Genomic DNA, 22,550 nt, shown 5'->3' on the forward strand with positions numbered 1-22,550 from the left:
TGAAAGCATTTGATGGGTCGCGCAAGACCGTGATTGGGGAAGTTGATCTCCCAATCAAAATTGGACCAAGTGATTTCCAGGTTACCTTCTAGGTGATGGATATCCACCCATCTTACAGCTGTCTCTTAGGCAGACCATGGATTCACGAGGCTGGCGCCGTGACATCCACCCTACACCAGAAGCTGAAATTTGTCAAGAATAAGAAACTGGTTGTGGTAGAGGGAGAAAGGGCTCTCCTGGTTAGCCACTTGTCTTCTTTCTCGTATATTGACGCAGAGGATGAAGTTGGAACTCCGTTTCAAGCTTTATCTATTGACGAACCAATTGAGAAGAAGTCTCCTTCATTTGCTTCCTACCGTGATGCAAAACTGGCCATCGAGTGTGGTGCAGTTGCTGGTTTAGGGAAGGTGATTGAGCTGGAAGACAATAGATCCCGGGCTGGCATTGGCTACTATTCTGGGGCATTTAATGAACAAGGTCTGTTCAAGAGTGGAGGATTCATCCATGATGATCAACCTGAGGAAGAGGCTGCTGCTATCTTAGAAGAGGATGCAGAAGATCTGAACAACTTCGTTATTCCTGGTGGTGTCTGCCACAATTGGGTCGCTGTAGATGTTCCTACAGTCATCCATAGATCAGAGTAATTGTTCACTTTGTTTAAAACCCTTCTCCCATGCCAAAAGGAGAAGTGATGACATTGTTGGCAGCATATATACAATGATGTTTTCATTCAATTAATGCATTGTCAAACATTTGTTTTTCCATTTGTTTTCACTTTTTGCTTTTCGCATGAAATCAGTGATCACAAAAAACCCATAAAAACAAGAATAAAAGCAATCTTTTCATCTGCATAATGATTTGCTTGTTTAAATTCTAAAGTTTTTCATTAACCAAAATCATTATGCAGGTTGATTCTAAAACCCATTGAACATAATGATCCAACGCCATCTCCCAATTTTTAATTCCCTGTATTCGAGGCAGAGGAAGATGAGGTTGAAGGGATTCCTGATGAGATTACCCGTCTCCTTGAGCACGAGAAGAAGATCATTCAGCCACACCTAGAAGATTTGGAAACAGTCAACTTGGGGTCTGAGGATTGTGTTCGTATGGTAAAGATTGGGGCACTTCTTGAAGAGTCTGTCAAGAAGGATTTGATCAGTTTGCTACGAGAATATTCCGATATCTTTGCTTGGTCATACGAAGACATGCCGGGTTTAGATACAGATATTGTGCAACATTTCCTGCCTTTGAAGCCTGAGTGCGTGCCTGTGAAGCAGAAGCTCAGAAGAACTCATCCAGATATGGCAGTGAAGATCAAAGAGGAAGTCCAGAAGCAAATTGATGCGGGGTTTCTGGTGACTTCTACATATCCTCAATGGGTGGCCAATATTGTGCCTGTTCCTAAGAAGGACGGAAAAGTCCGTATGTGTGTTGATTACAGAGATTTGAATAAGGCTAGTCCGAAAGATGATTTTCCTCTACCACACATTGATATGTTGGTAGACAATACAGCTAAATTCAAAGTCTTTTCCTTTATGGACGGATTTTCCGGTTATAATAAAATCAAGATGGCACCCAAAGATATGGAGAAGACAACATTCATCACACCTTGGGGAACATTCTGTTATCGAGTGATGCCCTTCGGTTTGAAGAACGCCGGAGCCACGTATCAACGTGCTATGACTACCTTGTTTCATGATATGATGCACAAGGAGATAGAGGTCTATGTTGATGATATGATTGCTAAGTCCCGAACGGAAGTTGAACATGTTGAGCATTTGTTAAAGCTTTTTCAACGTCTGAGGAAATTTAGACTTCGCCTGAATCCGAACAAATGTACATTTGGAGTCCGTTCCGGCAAATTGTTGGGTTTTGTGGTAAGCGAGAGAGGTATAAAAGTTGATCCTGCCAAGGTCAAAGCAATACAAGAGATGCCTGCACCCAAAACTGAGAAGCAAGTCCGAGGTTTTCTTGGCCGCTTGAATTATATTTCCAGATTTATATCCCACATGACTGCCACATGTGCGCCGATATTCAAGCTCCTTCGGAAGGATCAGTCTCATGATTGGACCGAGGATTGCCAGAAAGCTTTCGACAGTATCAAAGAATATCTGTCTGAACCTCCGATCTTGCCTCCGCCTGTGGAAGGAAGACCTCTGATTATGTATTTGACTGTTCTTGAGGACTCGATGGGTTGTGTACTCGGTCAACAAGATGAATTAGGGAAGAAAGAATCTGATATATACTACCTCAGTAAGAAATTTACTGATTGTGAGTCTCGATACTCAATGCTTGAGAAGACGTGCTGTGCTTTGGCTTGGGCTGCTAAGCGTTTGCGCCAGTACATGATAAATCATACAACTTGGTTGATATCCAGAATGGACCCAATCAAGTATATTTTTGAGAAGACTGCTTTAACCGGGAGGATAGCCCGTTGGCAGATGTTATTGTCTGAGTATGATATTGAGTATCGAGCTCAGAAAGCTATCAAAGGTAGTATCTTGGCTGATCATTTAGCACACCAGCCGATTGAAGATCATCAGTCAGTTCAGTATGACTTCCCTGATGAGGAAATTCTGTATTTGAAAATGAAAGATTGTGACGAGCCTACACTTGATGAAGGTCCGAAACCTGGTTCCAGATGGACGATGGTGTTTGACGACGCTGTGAATCAGTATGGAAATGGAATTGGGGCAGTGATTGTTACTCCTCATGGTACTCATATTCCTTTTACAGCAAGGTTAACTTTCAAATGCACGAATAATATGGCGGAGTACGAAGCCTGTATTATGGGACTTGAAGAATGTATTGATTTGAGGATCAAACATCTTGATGTGTATGGTGATTCGGCCCTAGTTGTTAATCAGATCAAGGGTGAATGGGAGACGAATCAACCTAGTCTCATTCCGTACAGAGATTATGCGAGAAGGATTTCAACGTTCTTTACAGAAGTTGATTTTCATCATATTCCTCGAGAGGATAATCGGATGGCAGATGCTCTTGCTACGCTTGCTTCCATGATTGTTGTGAAGTATTGGAATGAAGTTCCCAATATTGCCGTGATGCGCTTGGATAGACCAGCTCACATATTTGCAATAGAAGAAGTGAATGATGAGAAGCCTTGGTATTTTGATATCAAGAATTTCCTCCAGAGCCAGGTCTACCCGCCTGGGGCATCTGTGAAAGATAGGAAAACTTTGAGAAGGTTGTCAGGCAGTTTCTACCTCAGTGGTGAAGTGCTGTATAAGAGAAATTTTGACATGGTTTTGCTCAGATGCGTGGATAGACACGAAGCAAACCTGTTGATGACTGAGGTCCATGAGGGTTCATTTGGTACTCATTCCAATGGACATGCCATGGCAAGAAAGATGTTGAGAGCAGGCTACTATTGGCTGACAATGGAGTCTGACTGCTGCAAATATGTGAAGAAATGCCACAAGTGTCAGATTTATGCGGATAAGATTCATATTCCTCCGACACTTCTGAATGTGATTTCATCACCATGGCCTTTCTCTATGTGGGGAATTGACATGATCGGCATGATTGAACCGAAAGCGTCCAACGGACACAGGTTTATTCTCGTAGCAATTGACTACTTTACCAAATGGGTTGAAGCCGCTTCGTATGCGAATGTGACCAGGCAGGTAGTTGTGAAGTTTATCAAGAACCAGCTGATTTGCCGTTATGGTGTGCCAGATAAGATCATTACTGATAATGGATCTAATCTGAATAATAAGATGATGGATGAGTTGTGCGCTGAGTTCAAGATTGCACACCATAATTCTTCTCCCTACAGACCCAAGATGAATGGGGCTGTTGAAGTTGCTAATAAGAATATCAAGAAGATCATCTAGAAGATGACAGTTACGTACAAGGATTGGCATGAGATGCTGCCATTTGCTTTGCATGGATATCGTACATCTGTACGCACTTCAACAGGGGCAACCCCTTTCTCTCTGGTTTACGGCATGGAAGCTGTTCTCCCAGTAGAGGTGGAGATCCCATCAATGCGAGTCTTGATGGAAGCCAAGTTGACTGATGCTGAATGGATTCGGAGTCGTTATGACCAGTTGAATTTGATTGAAGAGAAGCGATTGACTGCCATGTGTCATGGTCAATTATATCAGCAGAGAATGAAGAAAGCATTCGATAAGAAGGTCAAGCCTCGTGTGTTCCGAGAAGGTGACCTCGTGCTCAAGAAAGTTTTGTCTTTCGTGCCCGATTCCAGGGGCAAGTGGACTCCAAACTACGAGGGTCCATATGTTGTTAAGAGAGCCTTTTCAGGCGGTGCTTTGATGCTTACAACAATGGATGGGGTGGATTTCACTCGTCCTGTGAATTCAGATGCAGTCAAGAAATACTTTGCCTAAAAAAAAGTATATGCAAATGAAAAACAGAATAGCTCGCTAAGTTGAAAACCCGAAAGGGCGGCTTAGACAAAAATGAGCGTCTCGGTGGAGAACCCGCAAGGGTGATCCAGGCAAAAGTTAGAGACTTGAAAAAGAAGGTATATTTGCATCCCGCTAGATTGAGTACCTCACCCTGGGGCAATCTAGGCAAAAATTAGGGATTTGGCAAGTAACTGCACTCTGACAAGACTTTATGTTCCGCAGCTGTCTTTTCGTCAGAGGTTCTCGATTCGGCGTCAACTGAAGCTTCGAATACATCGAGATTCAAATTGGTAGAGAAAGGATCATTATGTTCAATGTAGCCCTCTTCCAATATATATCACTGATTTCAAATTTGTACAGATCTATGGAGTCTTGCCATTTGCAGGCTACCTTTCCATCAAATAAATTTGAGCTTTTATCCAATTATTTGCACTCTTATTTGTTTCTATTCAACAAATGTTTTGCATGTTTTAATTGATAAAATATCATTGTTTGAAACAAATAAATTTTTCAAATTGTTGTTTTAAACAAAGTGAACATTCACAGTGATGAAAGGATACGTAAGAATTTCTCGGTGCTCTCCCAAGGGTGGCATGGTTTCCAACAGGTAAGACATGTGTTCATATTCCTGGCTTGGTTGTATCCTCTTTCTCCTACTTTGTTATTGGGGTTGTTCCCCGAGCAGGGTTGTTGTTGTGGGTTGTTACCCAAGCAGAGTGTTATTGAAGACTTCGTTTTCTTCTCCAGCAGTAATCTCTCCCCACTGCAGTCGCCTTTGGAGTTGTTGATTCTCTCCTCAGCATGGTTGTTTCCTTTTGGAAGATTCAGTGGTTGGTGGATTGATATCCCGGTACTTTACCACTTTCCCCCAGCATTGTTGCAAGCAGGGTTGTTGCTGTCTTTCCTCAGCATAATCGCTAGTGGAATCTGTGATATATTCCCAGAGCAGAGTGCTTATAGAAGACTTCGTTTGTTCCAGCAGTACTCCCTTTCCCGGCCAAGTTGCCAGCGGAGTTGATATCTCCCCATCAGAGCGTATAGCTTGCAGCAGGGTAGTGATTGTGTTCCTCCTCAGCAGTTGTGGGTGTTTTCCCCAGAAGAGTTAGCATTTGGTGGTTGATCCCAGCTCTCTTCCATGGCTCCAGTGGATTCTTCATATGAATCCCCAGTAGATTTTCCAGCAGATTTGTGGTTTGGTAGATTGTATTTGTGTAAAATCCCAATGAAATTGGTATTCCCAGCAGAATCAGGGTTGCTTTTTTGGTTTCCCCCCAGAGTCTTCGCCAGAGCTGGTATTCTCTACAGAGTTGTTTGTGTGGCGGTTTCTGCTTGTTGAGACCTCTGTTTTCCCCAGTAGGGTTGGTTGGCAATTTATCATCCTGAGATTTGATTGATGTCCTGATTGCTGTTGATCCTCAGTAGAGTGTGGCAGAATCTACTTTGTGCGATCCTTTTCTCTCAGCAGGTATCCCCTAATGGAGTGATTACTTGTGTTTCCCCAGGAAGAGTTGCTTGTGCCGTAGAATCTACTTGGATGATCTGTTCTCCCTCAGTGGGTTGTTCCCCAGTGGAGTTTGTTTGGAGTTGCTTGTGCAGTGAGCTCTGGTTCCCCTGCAGATGTTTCAGGATTTCTCCTGTTTCCCCAACAGATTTGTCTTGATGGCCGGTGTCGCCTGTTGTGACTTTCTGTCCCCAGTTGGGTTGTTGTTGATCCATTACTTAGAGATTTGGTTATCACTGATCTTTTGCCTCCCCGCAGATCTTTGCTTTTCAGCTTGTGGATCTCCGGCAGATTGGCTTTCCAGTTGGTTTTTCCCCTGGAAGTATAGTACCGGGCGTTTGATTCCTGTACCCTGTTTGTGTTAGATATGTCTGTTTTGTCAGCATTCATCAAACATGCATTAAGCATATTCATGCATAATCATAAACATTCAGATATTCATGTTGCATTTTTTGCCATATATCTTTTGTTTGTTGTCTCTCTTTGGGTTTCATAGATCTCTTTATTAGATCTTCCCAAGCGGATGTCGGGTGTTTAAATCTCTCCATATAGAGTCAGCCCATAAGCAGAAAGTGTTTGTATGTCCTTCTGCAGTTCCCCACTGAGATTATCCTCGTGGACGACGGTTGTTTCCGTTTCTTCCCAACATACATACTGGGATGGATGTTCCTATTGAGTTATATCCTCATAGGAAGAGTCTTGATTCAGTCTGTCTTTTCAGTTTGATCCTGAATTGGCGTTTTGTCAGCTGTTTCTTGCGTTTCCCTGTGGAATAAATGAATATTTTGCCCAGTAACCGGCATTAATTCTTTTTATCCCCAGCGGAGTTTTGTGGGCCTCTACCCAGTATCCGGTAGTTGTAAGTCCTATGTTTCTTGCCTTCTTGGCGGAATTTGTGGTTGTATACCTTTTATTCCTCGGCAAGAGTTGGTGGTTTGTTGTAAACCCTATTTTTGGTTCCCGTGCGGATTGGTGATTTCTTTCATTCCCACGCGGAGTTGTGGTTTTCTATCCCGTATTCGGTAGATGTAAACCTAATTTGTGGTTGTCCCCACCAGAGTATGGCTACTACCCCGTATTCGTTAGTTGTAAGTCCTATCTCTTTTCCCCTAGCAGAGGTAACCTTTGTGGTTCGTTCTGGTTGATGGCGGATTGTGATATTGTGTTTTTCTCCCCAGTGGAGTTTGTGCCTTGTGGTACAGGTGGATAATTGCCGGTTGCTAGCAATTTTATCCTCAGCCAGAGTTTTGGTATTCTACCCCGTATTCGGTAGTTGTAAACCCTAACTTCTCCCCTTTGCAGAGTTAACCTTGTTGTTCATCCTAACCGATGATGGTTACTCTTTGTGGTTATCTTCATTCGTGGTTCGATGTTGATATTCCTGTTTGCTTGTGGATAATTGCCGTTTGCTAGCAATTTTATCTCCAGCAAGTTGTATTCTGGATCATTGCCGTATGCTTGCAATGTTATCCCTTTTGAAGTTGCCAGTGGGTCCTTTCACCGTCTGCTAGTGATTTGTTCCCCGGATCATTGATTGTTTATCAATGTATTCCCAGCTAGTCTTTGTGGGTAATTGCCGGATGCTTGCAATTCATCCCCAGTGAGTCTTCTTTCATTTACCCGGTTGCTTGGTAATGATTGTTGCTCCCTTTGATTGGTCATCTTTATATACCTAGTTTGGTATCCTGATGCCTTTCTTTTCGGTCGATTTATCCGTTGTTAACCCAGTAACCGGTTGTGGATAATCTTCCGTGCGAGTATATTATTCACGGTCTGCCGGTAATGAATAATATATCTCATGCACTCTTCAGTTGAAACCTTTTGTGTTTCCCTAGTCGAGTAAGATTCGTTGTTTCCCTTTGCAGAGTCGAATGTTCTTTGTTTCGGATAATTGCCGGATGCTTGCAATTTATCCTCTTTGAGTTGTCTTTCGTTTACCCGGATACTTGGTATCGATTGTCTCTCATTTTGGTTAGTCACCTATTATATACTTCGGTATCTCTGGTGTCTTTTCCTTTCGAGTATATTATTTACGGTCTGCCGATAATGAATAATATGCCTCATGCGCTCTTTGGTTGAACTCTTTGTTTTCCCCGGTTGAGCAAGATTCGTATTCTTTGTAGAATCGAATATCCATCTTGTAACCAGTTTGTGTTCTGGATGATGAGTGTTTTGGCATATATACCAATCCACGTTTCCGGTAGATCACCTATTATATACTTTGGTATCTCTGGTGTTTCTTACCATGCGAGTTTATTATCTACGTTCTGACGGTAATAGATAATATATCTCATGCGAGTATTCTATCCACGGTCTGCCGGTAATGGATATTATATCTCATGCACTCTTTGGGTTTGTGTCCCCAGTTTGAGTAAGATTCGTTTTCCCGTAGTAGACTCGAATGTCCATCCTGTAAGTCGATTTGCTTTTTCAAGCCCTCCTTTCGGATGATGAGTGTTTTGGCATATATACCAATTCACGCTTCGGTCGGTCACCTATTATATACCTCGGTATCCCTGGTGTTCCCTCCTTTCTGCTCCCTATTATGACTTTGGTCCCCGGTGGAGTCAGATTTTCCTGAGTCGATGTACCTTTTTTAGGTCTTTCTCAGATGTTGGTTGATTGATATCTCTCACCCTTATACCGGTCTTAGATATTCATTCTTCCTGAGTTTGTTACCCTTATACCGGTAACATCTCATCTTGTTGCTTTTCCCCAGGAGTCTCTTTGTTATACATTTCCCGGTGGATTTCCTGTTGTGATTTTTACCCCTTTGCTATATTGGCGTTTCCCCAGTATATGCATTTTCCCGGTAGGGAGATTCTTTGTGGATCTTTTCCTGGTCCGAGGCCGGATTTTTATCCGAAGTATCCTTTGTGGATAGTTTGAGTCAGCTTGTGTCTTTCCAATGGACGTATAGTCCTTTGGAAATGTTCTTTTCCCCAGTCTGAGTCCTTTTACTTCCCCAGTGAGGTCTCCAGTCTGACTTCTGTTATTCCCCAAATCAGAGTCGTGTCCTGCGCACGCATTCCTTTTTCTTTATTATCCCCATAAGAGTCCTGTTAGAGTCTCTGTTCCTGGTGAGTGTATTACTCCGATGGATCGTCCTGTTCTTCTGTGTGAACCATATCCCCACAGAGTTTGTGTCTTTTGCATGCATACATCTGCATCATGAGGTCTCTTAGGGACCAAAATTTGTCTCATTACTGTTATTTAAGCCCATCCTACCGCGTCGAGATGAAGATTTCTAAACTTCACTTCTCCGGCTAGAATGACCTTAAATAGGGGCATCTGTAAGACCCCAATTTTGTCCGTAAGATCCCTCATGGCATCATATCATATCATTCATTGCCTCAAGGATCATTGTGCACCTTTGCTTCCCTCTTAGTGGGTGGGTATCTTGTGAGTGTGGTTCTTGATCACCAAGCATGTATTTGCATTTGTACATCATTGCTTTTCATTTGTTTACTAACCAAAAGTACAAAAATATTGTCATCTAACTTTGTTACTTGCAGATGAAGCAAACTAGGTCAAAACAGTCAAATCATTCATTGAGCAATGGATGGTGACCATTCTTGAAGAATTTGGGCACCATGATCATTCATCAAGAGTTCATATAAGTTGTGATATCATTTGGAGTCAAGATCTCAAGTGGAAGAGGTTTGGAATTCATCAGAACATGGCTCAGTCAACCAAAACCCTAGCAAAGTCAACTGTGGTCAACTATGCATTTAATCAGGGATTGGAAGGTGTGAGATGGTTGGAAAGGTCTCATTCATGTCCACATAAGCTTCAATTAACATTTCAAAGATCATCATTGAAGGATTTGAGGTCAGACAAGAAGTTTCCTAAAATAGTAAGGACCTGTAATTTTCAGCTGCCAAAAATGGAAAGTCCTTCTCCTCAAAATTACATGTCCAAGCAAGCTTCAAATCAAATTTCGCCCAACATGAAAGTTGAAGATCTTGCTCTCACCTTTCCAAAACGTCCAAGAACACTTATTTCTCATGTGTGGTTGGCAAGTTATGATCAAATCATTTTCAAACATTTTGGAACCTCAAGGAGGCATAACTTTCAAACCATTTGGCCAATTTGGGTGATTCTTTTTTGAGCAAATCCTATTTGACATGTACTATCATGATGCATCATCACATTTCATCAAAAATCAACACATAAAAAGGTCATTTTTCAAGGGAACCAATTAAATTTTGGTGGGAAAAATAGTGATTTTCAAAAGTACATGGAATTTTCATGCCAAGCCAATTCAAATAGCTTCTAAACAGGTTTTATGACTTGCTTGAAATGGTTATGCACTGTTTCATTGGTCCTAATTGAGAAAGGGCAATTTTGCCAAATGACATAACAAGCTTCATTCACTAATCCATTTGGTTTGTGCTAATGATGATTAAGAAGTGGGATTAACAGGACTATATAGTCCTAATCATAACAGAAAATCAAGATCCCACAATCACAATCTCAGATCAAAATCCAAAAAATCTCAAATTCTCTCAATTTTCTTCCAAACTTTTTTGACTTTGTTCATCCAATTTCACTGTTCTTTTGGCTTGTACTTGTGTTGATTCTCATCTATAGGTGCTGTTAGGGATCTGTTGAAGAAGATTGGTAGAAGAAGCTTGAGAAATCGCAGCTGTTAAACATCTTGCTCATCCATGGAAGTTTGAAAGTTCTTCATCTTCAAGCACTTTTGAGCTAAAAGATTCACTCCATTCACCTTCCTAATCATCATTGGACTTCTGTTTACAACTTCCAAGCCTCGAAATCACCAGATTCAAGATCTGCAACTTCAAGAGGTAAGAATTTTGATTCTCACCATTGCTAAAATCATGATATGGCTTTGATAGATCGTTTCTTGCTGAGCTCACTGCAACTTAGATCATGGATTTTCATTAGGTATTGTTGAAGATATGTAGATCTGAACATTTGAATGTGAAACTTTCTTGGCTCGATCCGTGAAGCATGATTAGAATTAGGTTAATTGCTTGTTAGATTAGTGATCTACATTATGTGATGATTCGAATGGTATATGACATGATAATTTTTGTGAAAATTTGTTCATGTGGATGATGAACACCAAGACATGTTGAATGCGTTTGATTTTCGTTTCCAGCACGCATTTGATCTTCGTTGCCTTGCCTTGTGTTTGAATTCCTGTTTCCCGCGCCCACTGGCCATTTGAGCGCTGCCACCTCACTAAATGAAACGCAACGTTTCATTTAGTGAGCGTTTGAATTACAAGTTTGCCACTACAGCTTTTAATTCATTTTATTTGTTAAATGTTTATTTCATTTTCATCATTCAACTTCAAAAATTCATAAATAATTCTTGGAACATCCAAATTGTGTGGGGATTTTTGCATCCATCTCCATTTTTCATCTAGTTTTTTATGAGCATGATAACAAAAGTTGTGCATGGATGGTTTTTATTTTGGTCTAATGTCTTTGATCATGTATGCTTGTTGCCTATGTCCTACCATTTCTTTCATAAAATCTTGATGCCTAATTGGAAATGTGTGAAATTTTACATGTGCATTCTAGACTCACTCCTGGTCATTTTGATATATGGTTTGTAAATTTTGAGTTCCTGGATTGAGAGATATGATATGATCTTTGTAGGTGTTACATTTTGTACCATACCATTCCTTGTGCATCTTCTTGATTTTATTTTCACTTCTTATTGAACTTGAATTGATCTGGATTTCTGCATGATTGATCTTGTGAATGTTTAGAATACATGTGATTTTTTGTAGATTTTTTAGATATATTTTCAATTTGTTTGATATTTTCTTTTGCTGTTTGGTCATTTGTGAACTCTTGTTGAGTGCTGAACTTCCATGTTTTGTGAAATCCTTATGCCTTATCACATGAGCTTGAAATTTTATACATTGCTTCCTAACATGTTGAAGTGTATCATGGCTTTAGTCTCATTCATTTATCATTTGTCCTTACTGTTTTACACTTGATTGAAGTTGATGTTCAATTTGATACCTTGTTTGAGCTTGCTTTTGCCTACCATGACTTAGTGAATTTAATTCCCATACTTCCTCTTATCCAAATAGCATGAAATTTGATTTGTTGATCATTGAATGTGTTGTGTTTGGACTTGAATTTTCTTGGAATTTATTGAGCTATTTTGGTATTGCTTTGATTGTGATCATTCTGTTTGCTCCAATGTGATTCCAAAATGCATAGTTTGACATGTTATGTGTATGAAATGGATTTGGTGTATAGTTTTGATGTGGGACCAATTAGATTCTATTCTTGTTTGATTAATCTTGGTTTTGATCAATTTTCACTTGCTGTTTTGAATTTTTCACCTCCTTTTGACCCTAGGCTTGTCCTAGTGGTCTTGTTTCTCATGTTTGAGTTTGACTTTTCAGGTTAAGAAGCAAATGCTTTAAGGAGATTAATGCAAGTTGATTGATGTTGGTTTATTTGATTGTTATGAACTAACTTGTTTGTTTTGTAGGATACTTAGCTCACTTGCTTTGAGCTTTGTGCTTTGCACATGTGATTGACTGTGTTGTTAACTGTTGGTTCTTATCTGTTTGTTTTGACTTTGTGATTGGTGTACTGATTGTATTTGATTGATTTCAGGTACATTAGTTGCTAATAGTTCTTTGAGAACTTGCATTGCTTTGCTTGATAGCATTTGCATTGAGGTAGACTCTCTTGTCTCCATGTAGTCTGGAAGACCTGGCTTGTTATTTAGCCAGGCACTTGTCTGAAGTCCTCCTTAAGAGGCAATGTCTTTGTGTGTTTATCTTTGTTCCCAAGCAGGAAAAGTCCTTTTAATAAGGTAATTGGTAGATAGAAGAGATATGTAACCTATCTCCTACTATTCGGTGTGTCTTCCCTTTGCTCACATTACATGTTTGTAGCATTGTGGATCCTAACCCAAGATCTATAGAGTCAATAAATTGTGGAGAGAGTTCCATCTTTCTGAACTCCCACACCTTCTGATATTCAATACTCTCTCTGACCAGAGATAAGAGTGATGAGGCACACCCCTCATATCCTTTCATCTGCTTCACCTTGGCTCTCAATGTCAAGGTTAAGAGCACCATTTACCCATTCCAGTTGACTTTAATGTCTAACCCTTTGATTGAGCCTAATTGCTTGGTTATAGTGTGTGCTAAATGACTTTGTTTGTTTGATTGATTGATTCATCTGTACATGTTTGCTTGCATGCTTTTGTGCATTTTATCATCATTGATTGTTCATTAGTACATGATCATCATTGCATATCTTTGTGACACATTTGTGTTTGCCCATTGAGGACAATTGTAAGACCATGTTCTTTGGCCATTGTTCCTATGATTTGGAAGGGATAGAGTGTAAGACCACTTCACTGGTCACTCATATCCTCTTAGCCTTGTGCTTCTGTTTGTTTGTTGTATGTGAGGATGCAATTATAAGTCCATGTTGTTGGCATTTGTATTCCTATGATCATTTGTGGAGGTTGAAATAAGTCCAGATAGATTGGCATTTGACATCCATATTTTGTTTTGTTTTAGGAGATTGGTGTAAATCCATTTATTGGTATCCGGTATCCGCTTTTGTTTGTGAGATTGGAGTAAGACCATTTATTGGCATCCGGTATCATTGTTTTGTTTTAGGAGATTGGTGTAAATCCATTTATTGGTATCCCGTATCCGCTTTTGTCTGTGAGATTGGAGTAAGTCCATTGAGTGGCCTCCGGTATCACCTTGCTTTCTATTTGCTTACTTGCTTTGTTGCTCTATTCCTAAGGACACACTTGAATCATCTTCTATATGATTTCAAGAGGTGAACTTCTAAGAAGTTTTACACTCCATCATCCATATCCTTTTGTTTCAAAATCCTTTTTCACATGTTGCTTTCAGAAAACTTTGATATGTTGTGCAAACATTCTCACCTCTTTCAAATAAGAAACCTGGACCTTAAGTCCTTGATTTTTCAAACTTCACTTTTGTTAATACTTCTTTGAATCAATTTTAATCATACTTTGACCATACTTTGTGAATACTCATAATCAATTAACTCCACCCATTCAATTGTTTTGTGGCTTTGTCCATCGTTAATATGTTTTCATACATTAGCCATAGGTTTCAATTCTCATAGTGGTTGATGTAAATCTCACCGCATCCTTAGTAAGTTGATTGTAAGTCTTCCATACTTATTATAGGGTTAACCCCTCACTAGTATGTTGAAGCTATCCTTGCATGGTGGATTGTTGGTATTGGTTGAGTTTTCTCCCATTGAGAATGAAAAGCCTTAGTGCTCTTGTTTTAAAATTGAACCCACTGACAATTTGGAAATCTTTTAGCCGAACTACGGCGTTTTGATCCTTACCTTTGATGGAAAGGTACGTAGGCAACGGGTTCATCCGTTCAAACACAAAAATAATAAAAAATTGTACATTCTTTTCTCATCATCCCATTCATGTTTGCACAATATGTCAAAAACAAATAAACATTTTCTATACAACAAGTGTGAAAAGGGCTCCCTAGGAGTACCTAGGACGTGTTGGGTGCCTAACACCTTCCCATTGCGTAATTTACCCCTTACCCAGACTCTCTGATCTTTTCATTAGTTTTCTATGTGTAAAACTTCTTAGGCTTTTGTTCGCTTTTTAGCCATTCCTTTGGATAAATAAAAGTGCGGTGGCGACTCGATTTCTTTGTATACTTTGCTTATGATTTAATCAATAGACCATATAGCGACGAATACACCGCTACAACTAGCCACCTGGTGCTGATGACGCACTGGCTTCCTCTTATTAGAGGATCTTCTGGGTTTAGCATGGGACTGCACAGCATGTGCCTCCCCATCTTTCTTCTTAAACACCCCATATCGTTTAGAAGAGCCTTCATCCTTAGTCAAACGTCCTTCTCGGACTCCTTCCTCCAAACGCATCCCCATGTTCACCATCTCGGTGAAATCAGAGGGAGCACTCGCAACCATCCGCTCATAATAAAATGAACTAAGAGTTTTCAAAAAGATCTTAGTCATCTCCTTCTCTTCCAGCGGAGGAGTAATCTGAGCTGCCAGCTCTCGCCACCTCTGGGCGTACTCTTTAAATGTCTCTTTGTCCTTCTGGGACATGGCTCTGAGTTGATCACGGTCAGGAGCCATATCCACATTATATTTGTATTGCTTGACGAAGGCTTCGCCAAGATCATTGAAGGAACGGATGTTTGCACTATCAAGGCTCATATACCAACGAAGAGCTGCACCAAACAAACTATCCTGAAAATAATGAATCAGCAACTGATCATTATCTGTTTGAGTAGGCATTTTCCTGGCATACATGACCAGGTGACTGAGAGGGCAGGTGTTCCCCTTATACTTCTCAAAGTCAGGGACTTTGAATTTGACGGGTATCTTAACACCGGGAACCAAACAGAGTTCAGCAGCAGACTTGCCGAACAAATCTTTCCCACGGAGGGTCTTCAATTCCTTGCGGAGTTCAAGAAATTGGTCGTTCATCGCATCCATCTTTTCATTAACATCTAGGCCCTCAGACGGCTCAGAATGATAGATGGTGTCGTCTAGCCTGGGAGTGGTATGCACGACAGGAGGAGGCATTGCAAGGACCGGGCTAGATGCCGGCATGGAAGCAAATGTAGGAGCTGGAATATCTGGCATAAAACCTGGCGACATACCCCACGGAAACCCGGCTGGCATGGCTGGCATGAAGTGGGCACTAGCAGCTGGCACAGTTGAAGAAACCACTTCAGATATAACAGTCCTCTGGGGAGGAGTTGCAGGAGGCGGAGAGGGTTTATTCTAGGCAGCTAAGAATTGCTCCATCAGAGCGCTCAATCTGGCAACTTCTTCCTTCAGCTCACGGTTCTCTTGTTCCAACTGATCCATCACTCTTGCAGAATTAGCTCGGGTGTAGTACCGATGAGTCAGCTTGTCTTCAAAATAAATGAAGAGCACAGAGTTAGGCCACAGACAAGAAGACCAGAACAACACCTGCTTATGCAAATGATGCATGCAATGCTTGTGCATATGCTTTGTTTTTATTTCAAGGAACTTTTAGGGTACTATTTGCAATTTTTTAAATTTAAAGCATTTAATCGCATATGGAAAATATCTCATCAAATATATTCAAGACAAAGAAGTACAACATTGTTGATTATTACAAGGGAAAAGGAAAATAAACATCCTATGGATCCCTAGAAGCTCGAGATGCTGGAAGACGAGATACACAAAGCCTCTTGATCTCTCTTTCATACGCTGCTTCCATATCCGCTTTCTCTTTAGCAAGTCGATCATACTTCCTCTTCCAGAATTTGGAAGACTGAGGAAGCAGAGAAGTCCAGGTATCATTCGGATCATCTATCACCTGATGCTCGAGGAATTCAATCAGAGCATCCTTCTCCTTGATTTGCTGAAGCAACTCTTCTCTTTCACGGATCCAGGCACGTGAAAGGTCTTCGTCTCTCAACTCCTCTACGCCTTGGTTAGGGAGGGTTGAAGGCCCAGCCACATCCAACGGTGTAGGTCTCGGATAATCATAAGGCATAAGATACTCAGAGGCTCTCTGTCTGACCCAAGAAGTATAAGGCTCCAAAGCTATGCAGTTCTTCGGACCCAACTCACTTCTACCCTTCTTGTGAATCTTGCGCCAAGCGCGAACCATCCTGGCTTTCAGGCCTTGGGGATCTTTACCCTCCTGAAAGAACACACCTTCTAACAGAATGTTATGAGGTTTATCCTTTAGGGGGAACCCAAGCTGACGACGTGCTAAGATAGGATTGTAGCTGATCCCACCACATGTACCAAGAAGAGGCACATTAGGGAATTCACCACAATAATCAATAATCTGAACAGTATCATACACGCGATCATACCAAGAGATATCATCATTAGTGAGAGACATAAGTCTCGTAGACCACCGTAGACATCCCTTGTTCTCCTTGAAAGCAACCGTCTGCGGTAAGTGAGAAATAAACCACTTATACAACAGAGGCAAACAGCACACAATAGCTCCTCCACCCTTCGCATTCCTCAGATGCAAAGAGAAATAGGCATCACCCAACAGAGTAGGAACGAGATTAAGAACTGAAAAGATCCTAATAGCATTCACATCCACAAATTTGTCAATGTTGGGGAACAATACCAAACCATAGATGAGCAGCACGAATAAAGCATCAAAGGCATCCTCACTCATGGCCTTCCCATAAACGGTAGCTTGAGCAATGAGGAAATCAGAAGGAAGACCCTAAATTCCACCTTTGGTAGTCATATGGGCTTCAATCAGGGATTCATCTATGTGCAACAAGTCTGCAATAGTTCATCTTATCCCCAGCGGAATGGTACTGTTCACGTGTACTTAGCACATGCACCATGCAATTTTGATTTTTTGCAAAACACCTCATTTTCATTAACCAAGTTAATTATGGATTAGCAAAGTTGATTAGGAAAGCATATAAATACTCTAATCATAACAGAATTGAGAGAGGTTAATCATTTTTCACCATTTCTAGATCCAAAAACTTTTTCCCTCCAAAATTTTCTCTCAATCAAAACTTGAAAATTCTCCACATAGCATAGCATTTTTCTTCCATATTCTGGTTTATTGAGTGTAGTGGATGAAGAATCAAGCATTGGATCATTGAATTCGAGCAGAAATCAAGCATACTCCAAGCAAACTCATGAAGATGAAAGTGGAAAATTAATCAAGATCTAAGCCACTACAAGCTCCAATTTCTTCATAAAGCTTCAAGTCATCAATATAGGAGTGGATCTGGACACTTTAGGAGCTTGAATCGCTGGTTTTATTGTTCTGCTCTTCAAGAGGTAAAAATTCCAATCTCTTAATTCTTCAATCCATTGCCATGTTTAGGTAGAGCTTTTCATGTTGATTAATCTGATATAAAATTCGTGTGAAATGGATGAGAAATGAATGAGTTATGCTTGATTAAAGTTTGACATGTCAAAATGTTTTTGCTCGTATCTCTTAATCCATGGCTTGTTAGGCTTAGATGTTGATTGATCTGTAACCTACATTGCATAAGCTTTCATTTGGTATAGATTTTGATGGATTCTGGAAAAAAAATTCTGAGCACATGCACTGTAGCGCCACCGTCTTTGCGAAGAAGACGGTGGAAACCTCCACGCACCGTACGCGTATCATACGCGTACGACCTGCTGTAATTTTTGACGTTACGCGTACCATACGCGTATCAGCGCTAGGGTTTTGTCTGGTTCAGGCGCGCACACGCTTCGGTTCCTGCATGCTGCATATTTTCAAACCTAAATCCATTTAATCTTTCCCTCCAATTTCCATATGCATTGTCCATTTTATTTCAACATTTTTTCCAAACTTCAAAAATTCATATTAAATTGAAAAATGATCCAAATAATTCCATTCTTTTTGCTAAATGTTCACATGTTTGTCCTTTATTTTTTTGTGTGGATTTCTGGATTTTTACCATTGCTGGAATTTGAATTGTGATTGGTTGATTGATCATATGTGCTTTTGTGACATTGCTTCACTCTTTCTATCATGAAATGCTTGATTTTAATCCAATGGACATGAAATTTTACATGATGATTCTAGACACATTGATAGATGTTTTAGGCTTGGTTTGGTATTTTTCTCATTTACCATTTCTGTTTTATGCATGTGTTTGCATGGTGTGACAATTTGTGTCACACATTTGATTGTCCAACTTGTACAATTTAATTTCCATGCCAAATGATCTTGGATGCTTCTGATTTTTTGTATGATGATCATGTTGGATGTGTTGAATGCTCATGAATGTTTCCAGAATTATTTGAATCATTTCTGTTTTGATTTGGAATTTTCATTCATGATGATCATATGTGAGCTTTGAAATTGTCTTTGGCTTCTCTTGCTTGATACATGGCCTTGCTTGATGATTTTGCTTTGGTCCTTTTTAGGACATGTTAATATGTGTTTGAAGTTGCATTGTATTGAATTTCAGCTCCTGTTTTGAAGTTTTTCTTCATCTTTGACCCTAGGCTTTGACCTAGTGGTTTGTTGCTTACATGTGAGCTTTGAATTTCAGGTTTAAGCATCCAAGTTCCATGGTTGATGATGCTTCATCATTTGGATGTTGATATTTGCTTTTGATTGCTAACACTTGCTGTTTTGTAGGTTGATGATAACTCATTTGAGTTTGCCTTATGGCTTTTATGTTGTACATTGGGATTGTCTGTTTGTTATTGACTATTGTCTGTTTGTCTGAGTATTGTACTGATTGGTTTAGCTGTTTCCACGGGTACTTAAGTTGCTTTAAGTTCATTTGAACTTTTCTTTGCATTGCTTGTAGTTGGCATACCACTTAGGTATAATCTCTAATCTTCATGTAGTCTGGAAGACCTGTCATGTTACTTTGGCAGGCACCTGTCTGAAGCCCTCCTTAAGAGGCCATGTTTTTGTTTGTTTAATTTGGTGCCAAGTAGGTTAAGTCCTCTTAAGAGGCATTTGGCAGATAGAAGGGATGTGTAATCCATCCCCTGCTATTCAGTTGTCTCATTCACTTTGCTCACACCATGTGTTGATGCATTGTGAATAAAAACCCAAGATCTTATAGAGTCAATCATTGTGGAGAAGAGTTCCTTCATTCTGAACTCCCACACTTTCTATTGATTAAAGCTCTCCCAGACCAGGGATAAGAGCTATGAGGCATAACCCTCATCTCCATTTCATCTGCTTCACCCTAGCTCTCAATGTTAGGGTTAAGAGCTCAAAATGCCCCATTCCAGTTGGCTGTAAAGCCTAACCTTGCTTGAGCCTAATTGATTGTGTATAGTGTGTGCTAATTGATTTCTTGTTTGCTGGTTTGCCCATATGTGCATAATTGTTTGAGTGTGCCTTTGTGCATTGTTTTCATCTTTGAGCATTAATTGTATATCATTTCATGATCATTGTTCATATCTTTGTGACACTTTGTTTGTCCATTGAGGAGTCAATTGTAAGTCCATTTATTGGCAGTTGTTTCCTATGATCTGGGAGGAGTTGGGACTAAGACGGTTGATTGGCATCCCATTTCCTTGGAGTCGAGTGTAAGACCATTTATTGGCAACTTGTTTCCTCTTGCTTCTTGCATTTGTTTTCTTTGTTTTGTGAGACTAGTATAAGTCCATTGATTGGCATCTGGTATCCATTTTGTTTTGTGAGATTGGAATAAGTCCATTGATTGGCATCCGGTATCCATTTACTTTGTTCATCTGTTATTTGCTTGTTGTCTTTTCCAAAGGAATCACTTGGATCATCTACATATGATCTCAAGAGGTGAACATCTAAGAAGTTTTGCATCCCTTAACCTTCACCCTTTTGGTTCTAAACCTCCATCTTGCATGTTAACCCAAACTAGAAAAATATTGTGCAAGCATTTTCACTTCTTTTCAAACTAGAAACCTAGGCTTTAGGCCTTTGATTTTCAAACTTCACTTTCATGATACTTCTTCTGAATTGAATCCTAATCATACTTTGACCATTTTTGTGAATACTCTAATTGGTTAATTTCACTCATTCAATTGTTTTGTGGCTCAAGTCCACTTCTTGATAAGTTTTCATACATTAGCCATAGATCTCAATTATCTTAGTGGTTGATGTGAACCTCACCTTTTGTCCTTAGTGATTGAATTGTAAGACTTCCTTGCTTATTATAGGGCATGGTCCCTCACTAGCAAGTTGAAGCTTTTCTCACATGGTGGACTTGTGGTTGTATAGGTTGAGTTTTCTCCTGTGGATAATGAAAGACCTTAGGGCTTTTGTTTAAAATCAACCCACTCATATTTTGGAAATCTTTTAGCCGAACTACGAGGTTTTGATCCTGTAAAGGTACGTAGGCAATGGTTATCCATCCAAACACAAAAATAATAAAAATTGTATATTCTTTTCTCATCCTCCCAATCAATGTTTGCACAATAAATATTTTCATAAACAATATGTTTTGCAACAATTTGTGAAAAAGGTTCCCTAGGAGTACCTAGGATGCATTGGGTGCCTAACACCTTCCCTTTGCATAATTACCCCCTTACCCAGATCTCTGACCTTTCATTAGTTTTCTATGTGTAAAACTTCTTAGGCTTTTGTTTGCTTTTTAGCCATTCCTTTGGATAAAAAAAAGTGCGGTGGCGACTCTATCTTTGTATGCTTTGCTTTTGATTTAGTCAATAAATCATAAAGTGACGAATACACCGCTACATACCCCTCAAAAGGGAAAGCCAAAATCACCAGAGAGCAAAGAGACTGCTTGAGATTGGAGATGATAAAGTCTCTGCAGGGGAGAAAGAACAATCAACCCAGCTGGGGAAACATCCAAGGAGAATACATCTACCATGGACCAGAGATATAAGGAAAACACAAGATCTCTGGAGGGATGAATCAACAGTCAATCCAGTTGGGGAGAAATGCATCACACGGGCAAAAACTGCCACCAAAGCAATTCTACTGGGGATCTTACTGGGGAAACAAGCGAGATAAATCCTCAGTCAATCCTGGCTGTTCAATGCACAGGCAGGAACTACCATAAGAACACCGTTGCTGAAGAAATCATGGATATAACAACCCCGCGGGAAAAGTGAACAACCATTCCAGCTAGGGAGAACTGCACTACACGGGCAAAAACTGCCACCAAAGCAATTCGACTGGCAACTTCACTGAGGAAGAAACGAGAGGAAACTGGTGATCACACCAAGTACCAATCCTGCTGAGGAACCTACGTCCTGCTGAGGAGAGAAGATCTCTGCTTTGGGGAAACACAGAGGTTCACCAAACCAACCCTGGTGGGGATCAGAGATACCACGAAACAACCATACCATATCTTTGATGGGGATAACTCGGTATAGACAAGGCTCATCATGCCAACAACTCCGCTGGGGAACGAAGGAAATCTGGGGATCAACCACCAAACACCGAATCTTCCAGGGAAAACACACCGGTTGAGTGGAAAAGAAATGCTGAATACTGCTCTGCTGGAGCGATGAAGGTTAAAATCTTCAATAAGCACTCTGCTTGGGAACTACCCGCGACAGGATTCAACAAATAACATTCCACGGGGAACGAACCAGAAGGTGTTCACACAGCACGATACTGGGGACAGACCACAATAGGGCTAGGAGGGATGAAGATGAACAACTTCAACCAAACATTCCACTAGGCGACCTCACTGGGGAGAAACCAAAGGAGGTCCAAAATAGCACTCTATTGGGGATACACCACAATAGGGCTAGGGAAAGAAGATACAGTCAATGCCAGGGATATGAACAAATGTCTTACCCTGTTGGAAATCATGCTACCCTTGGGAGATCACTGAGGATTTCTTGAGTATCCTTCGGTCATTGTGAATATTCACTTTATTTAAAAACAGTTTTTTTTTTGTGAAAAATTTAGTTTTCAAACGATGACGTTTTATCAATTAAAAACATGCAAAACATTTGTTGAATAGAAACAAATAAGAGTGCAAATAATTGGATAAAAGCTCAAATTTATTTGATGGAATGGTAGTCTGCAAATGGCAAGACTCCCTAGATCTGTACAAGTTTGAAATTGGTGATATAAATTGGAAAGGGCTACATTGAACATAATGACCATTTCTCCACCAATTCTGAATTCGATGTATTCGAAGCTTCAGTCGGCGACGAATGGAGAATCTCTGGCAGATGACAGAT

Source organism: Lathyrus oleraceus, chromosome 4 (genome assembly GCF_024323335.1).
Source record: "Lathyrus oleraceus cultivar Zhongwan6 chromosome 4, CAAS_Psat_ZW6_1.0, whole genome shotgun sequence".
NCBI lineage: Eukaryota > Viridiplantae > Streptophyta > Magnoliopsida > Fabales > Fabaceae > Lathyrus > Lathyrus oleraceus.